The 6,168-nt window shown below is 43.4% G+C and overlaps 1 non-coding gene across 1 annotated transcript; it reads left to right on the top strand.

Moving 5' to 3' along the window:
- The first annotated feature begins 1,972 nt into the window (after positions 1-1,972).
- Positions 1,973-2,054, top strand: trnas-cga (transfer RNA serine (anticodon CGA)). The gene has a single exon. It is a non-coding gene; the product is annotated as a tRNA-Ser (tRNA).
- Positions 2,055-6,168: the final 4,114 nt, after the last annotated feature.

Here is a 6,168-nt window from a genome sequence, read left to right as displayed (position 1 = left end):
CGATTCTATGAACTGTGTCTTCAATCCAATCGGGTTTTATCTCCATCTGACTTCAGGTGCTCCAAAGTATAATTGCTTTGTGAAAGGGCGGAGATTGCTTTGTTTCTCAATATTCTGTGATGATTCTTGTGATGCAGTCAATGTTATCTGAACATGGTCTTCATATATACTGACAAGATTGGAAAAAGTGTTGAAATTATTTTGATCGCAAAGATGTGTTTTTGGAACCAGCTGGAAGACCCCTGTACGACAGAAATTATTATCAACGGAGCAGGTTCACTCTGGAGTGTATGAAGGCTAATTGCAAAAGGCCAGACGATTTATACTGGAAAGCCTACTACACTACTAATGTTGATCACGGACCCTTGAACAAATGTAAGCCTTGTACAGGCATAACCACAAAAAGCTTAAGGCCGTTGTTAATTCGAAAACGAACAAACACAACTTAAAGGCATTCAAAGACCAAATATCCACGGCTCATTGTAGTGGAGAATAGCGAAACTTCTCAAGATTACGATTAAAATGTAAATGTCCTCACGGTGGAAATAAATCACAATGCTTAAGTTTAAACTTGCGCCCAGCTTCTTCTGGATTCATCAGTGAAGGCACACACTTTAACTGCACCATCCGATTTATCTCTTCAAATATTTTGCAGCTTTCAATGAGATCACCTCTCATGTTTTGAAATGGTAAAATTATTAAGGCAGAATTTGCCCAATTTTACTTCACAGGACAAACGCCAATCTCTGCTGTCAAGGCTAATCAACAATTCGTGGCATTCCTAACACTGAAATAGTAACTTTCCTAAATTGAGGATTATACTTCCTCATACTGTACTCCAAGTGCAGTCTGAAAGAGCTCATCGTACATTGGAAATAAGACTTCTATCTCGTACCCTAATGTCCTTCATCTGGAAAGGTTGCCATTCTGTAGCTTCCATAACTGATTTCTGGAACTGCTGCTGTACTTCAATGACTTATTAAAAATGACGACAAGATGCATTTCTACAATTCTGTATGTCCCACATCAATCAGTTTTCAAAGTGTGACCTTTGAACAAAAATCTGCAGACCTTTCCCACATGACAAGTATGATAAAGTCAATTCGTCGCTCTGTATAAATTCATGAGGGGCATAGATAAAGTGACCAGACGAGGTGCTTTCTCGCTGGCGATTGAGTGCGAAATTAGAAAGATTAGGTTTAAAACGAGAGGGTTAACATTTAAAAGGGACCAAATGGGCAACTTTTTCAGGCGTGTCTAGAATGAGTTGGCAGAGAAAGTGGTGGAGACTGGTTCAACTGCAAATTTTAATGACATCTGGATGGGAATATGAGGGACAAGCGTTCAGAGGAATGTGGGCCAAATGTTGGAAAATGGGACGAGATTAATTTAGGGTAGCTGTCCAGCATCGTCAAGTTGGAACAAAGGGTCAGTTTCCGAGCAAAAAGAATGCAAATGATTCAGTCAAACCGGTTTCCAGTTCCAAATCTTTGGTCAATCTTCCTCTCTCGTGCTCACAAGTTCTGTACCTGATGACGGAACTTCAGAGTTTCATTCTTGGAACCAATACTATCAATAATTTCAGAATTCGTTCTAAATACGATTTATTTTCGAATCTAAGTCAGTGTTCAGGTATTTAGCTTGAATATTTCTGGTACCATATTGCGCTGAATATTAAAACTTATTAGCATATACACTTTGGCACCAGGTGCTGGACAATGGAGTCAAAATAGATCATATGTAAGGAGGCAAATAACTCCTTGGTGGTGTAAATTCCGTGACTCTGTAACTCCACGAAGAAACATTCTCACAAGTTCATCATTGTCAGAATCCAGGCTGTGGTGAAATCTGGTCAACCTCCAAATATCGCCTTCATCTGGGTCACTGCAAAATCTTTGTGTCATGATAAATTGTTTTTTCAACATCTTAATTATTCGTGTGTTTTACGACGAAAACTTGATAGAGAGCAGCAGCTGTGATGGCCGAGTGGTTAAGGCATTGGATTCGAAACCTAATGGGGTTTCCCCACGCAGGTTCGAATCCTGCTCACAGCGTTGTACCCATTGAAACGCGTTTCTTTCTTAGTGGGATTTCGCATATCATGAAGCTTGAGCGAGACGTTCAATTAAAAGTCGATTTTCGAACGGAAAGATTCCGAAGTAATTTCAAGAGTGACCCAGTCCTGTCAATGAATAAACTATCCGTCGAAACAGAAGAAAGCCAACAACGTGAATGAGGGTCAACACATGTGATGAGATGTTGTGAAATTTGGATGCTCAGGCACGAATGAAGCAAAGTACGAAGCCATTCAAAACATGTAACTGCAGGCGATGAATGCCTCATTTTCTAGGATCTGTTGAAAGACAAGCTGTGATAATATTTCAGACCCACAATTTGTGTTTATTCCAGACTAATAGAGTCGCAGAGTCATACAGATGTAGAGCAAGGAAACAGAACACTCAGTCACATCGTCATGCATACATGCATATCCTCACCTAATCTATTCCCATTTGCTAGCACTCAGCTAATATCCCGCTAAACCCTTCTTATTCATAGGATCATCTAGATGGCTAACAGACTCCACCTCTTCCACTGGCAGCTCATATCATGCACATACCCCCTCTGCGTGCAAATGTTATCCCTTAGGTTCCTTGTACAGCTTTCAAGTCTAACCATAAACTTAAGCCCTCTCATTCTGGACTCCACCATCCGAGGGAAAAGACCTTTTCTATTTATCCTATTCCTGGTGAGGAGACCACACCAGGAGCAATGGTGGAATCATGTTGGCGGAAATTCAGGTAAAATTCTTGTGAAGTGCAACAATTTTTGTGGACTTAGACGGAGATAAAAGAGTGTAGAGGAGTGAAGAGAGAGCATAGAGTAGCTTTATTTGTGACTTCTACCATATATAACTGGGACAACAAAAACGAAACAGCGTTCCTCCAGAACCTGTGTACAATTTGAACACACAGTCTACACGAAAGTTCAGTCATACACAGGGCGGTATAAAGTGCACAAAAAGTTTAATACCTGTAAGACTGTGCAGTAATTCCTGACAAGGAAAGACAATAGAGACAATGGTGGACAAATCATAATTTAACAATGAATGATCATTAACAAAATATTGTTTTATCTGACATTCAAAAAGGTCGTCCAGAAATTGAAAATGGAAGAGAGTGTGATAATACAGTTTTGAGAAGCTTGAAGGCTTGCGGGAAGAAGCAATTGTCCAGTCTGGCCGTAAGAGACTGAATTTTCTTATATTTTCTACCCGATTGTCGGAGTGCAAAAATTTGGAATCAAGGATGTGCAGGGTCGTCCAAAATGGTGTTCGCCTTGCGGATGCAGTTCGGTTTGCAAGTTTTTTTGATGGATGGAAAAAGGCACCGATGATCATCTCAGCTATCATCACGATCACCTGTCGATTCTTATGATTCGAGCTGATGCAATTCCGAAACCAGGCATTGATGCAGCTGCTCGGGATATTCTCAATGGACCCTCTGTAGAACGTGGTGAGGGCAGCATGTGGGAGGTCGGCTTTCCTCAACCTACTCAGGAAATAGAGTCGCTGCTTGGCTTTCTTGGATATGTAGCTTGTGTTGTGGGACGAGGTGAGACTACCCACCAGATGGATGCAAGGAAACTTGTTGCTCTTCTCCATCTTCATGGGGAAACATCGATGTTAATCAAAGTGTGATGGCTCTGTGCCGTCTTTAAGTCAACTGCCATCTATTTCGTTTTATCCACATTTAGAGACAGGATGTTGTCTCAGCAGCAGTACTTTCACTGCTGCACCGCCTCTCTGTATGCTGACTCATCAGTCCTGCTGATGAAATCCACTACCGTCATGTTACCAGCGAATTAGTTATATTTGCTGGACATCGTTGCACAGCCATGGAAAAACAGGATGAACAGGAGTGGACCAGGCAACAGCCCTGGGGCGTTCCGTGCTCAGTGTCATGCTGTTGGGGATGCTGCTCCCAATCCGCATTGACACTGGTCTCCCAGTCAGTAAGTCCAGTATCCGGTCAACGAGGGAGACATTCAAGCCCAGCTGACACGTCTTTCCATTCAGGTGCTGAGGAATGACACTGTTAAATGTGGAACTGAATTCCATGAACACCAATCTGACGTAGGTGTCCTTCTTTCCAGGTAGGTGAGGGCCAGATAGACAGTTGCAGATATGGTAACATACGTTCAGCAATTGGGACAATACACAGACTGCAGAGTTTCCAGGAGGGAAGGAGGGGAATGCAGCAGAATCTTGATACGTCTCATCAAGACCCTCTCGAAACAATTCATGACGATAAGTGTAAACACAACGGGGCAGCAGTTACTGAGGCAGGACACTGAAGACGTCTTCGGCACAGGGACGATGATAGTGACTTGAAGCACGTTGGAACTATGGCACAACTCAGGGAGATTTTAAAGGTGTCCGTGAAAACATCCCTCTGCACGTCAGAGCATCCTCTGAACATTCTTCCAGGGATGTTATCTAGTCCAGCAGCCTTTCGTGTGTTAACACTACATTGAGTTTTCCTCATGTCAGTCGTGGTAAGAGACAACACCTCGCTGCAACATCATTTCATGGTCCAATTCATGCATAGATTTGTTCAACTCATCCGGGAGGGAGGCATCACTAACACTAGAAGGCGATGCTATGCTGTCTTTGGTGATGGCTTCAATACTCTTGAACATGCTCCGCATCTCACTGTCCTGAAAGAGACTGTATATTCTCTGCACGTCTGCACGCTTTGCCTCTTTGATGGCCCGTTCAAGACTGGTTCTCGCAGTGGTCAATGTCATGTTGTCACGTGCTCTCAAGGTGGAATCACGGGTCCTCAGGAGTGCACACACCTTTGTAGTCATCCACGGCTTCTGGTTGAGGAGAGAGGTGATAGTCTGAGACACAGTGACGTCTTCAATGCACTTACTAATGCAGCAAATCACTGATATCGTGTACTCCTCTAAGCTGATGGAGTCATCATCGGTTGCTACCTTATCAAACACGTATCAGTCAGTGTGCTCAAAGCATTCTTGAAGAGCAGAAATGGCTCCTGCTGGCCAGGATTTCACCTGCTTCAGTATCAGTTTGACACATCTGACCAGCGGTTTGTATGCTAGAATTAGCATAGCAGTGATGTCGTCTGAGGAGCCAAAGTGCAGGCAGATTCTGCCTGTTTGCATTGAGGATGTTTGCACAAACAAGATACAGTTTGCTCACCCCTCTCAACGCAAAGTCCATATGCTGAAAGAATTTAGGGAACAGAGACTTGAGATTCACATGGCTAAAATCTTCAGCAACAGCAAACATTCCAACAGACTATGCACTATGCAATCCGCTAATACCCTTATACACTTCACAGAATTCGTCCCGAGCATTTCGCATTGCAAGGAATATAGAGGTGACCCCTGACTATAAGGACAGCAGTGAATTCCCATGTCAAATAAAATGTCTGCATCCAAAAATCACCAACTACACCAGTGATGTGCAGTAACTGGAGACTAGCACAGAATCTTTGCACCATTTCCTTTTTGATGTGTGGACACACAAACTCCCACCTCGAGCCTTCCTGCGCTGAGCTGCATTAATGTCAGTGGGAAAAAATGCACGACAATCAAGCTGTATGTAAGTGTCTGTAACTCTGTCGCTAAGCTATGTATCCATGAAAACAAAGAGGCAGCAGTCCCTGCACTCACGTGGAGAAGCCGGCCGCAGTGGAATGCAGTCCAATTGTTGTCCACGGAGCTGACAGCTGACAAGCTTTGGTTTGCTTTTAGCCGAGCACAAACCCCTGGCCAGTTTCGTTTTCGGCCGTTTCCTGGACATTAGCAGTGTTTGTAGACTGTAACAGTACTAGTAAACACTGCGTTTTCTCTTTCCCCTGTACCTAAGAAAACTGAAATAAGGTCGGTCTTGGTCAGGAGACGACACTGTGAGGTGAGGTTTGGCAGCAGGTACTGCTTCCTGAAAGACCAAGAGCAACTGTGGGACTGTTTCAGATGCATCCGTGGTACGCACCCCCAAATCAAGTCCAACTCCCGGTTGCCAGCCATTTCAAATTCTCCTGCCACTCCCCCAACGACAGATCTAATCTGGAACACCTCCTCTGTCAAATTAAGGTCACACATAAACTGAAAAGAAGAACACTTCACTTTCCGACTTAC

Source organism: Chiloscyllium punctatum, chromosome 28, assembly GCF_047496795.1.
Source record: "Chiloscyllium punctatum isolate Juve2018m chromosome 28, sChiPun1.3, whole genome shotgun sequence".
NCBI lineage: Eukaryota > Metazoa > Chordata > Chondrichthyes > Orectolobiformes > Hemiscylliidae > Chiloscyllium > Chiloscyllium punctatum.
The sequence above is the reverse complement of the archived record's forward strand: the minus strand, read 5'-3'. Positions and strand labels throughout refer to the sequence as shown.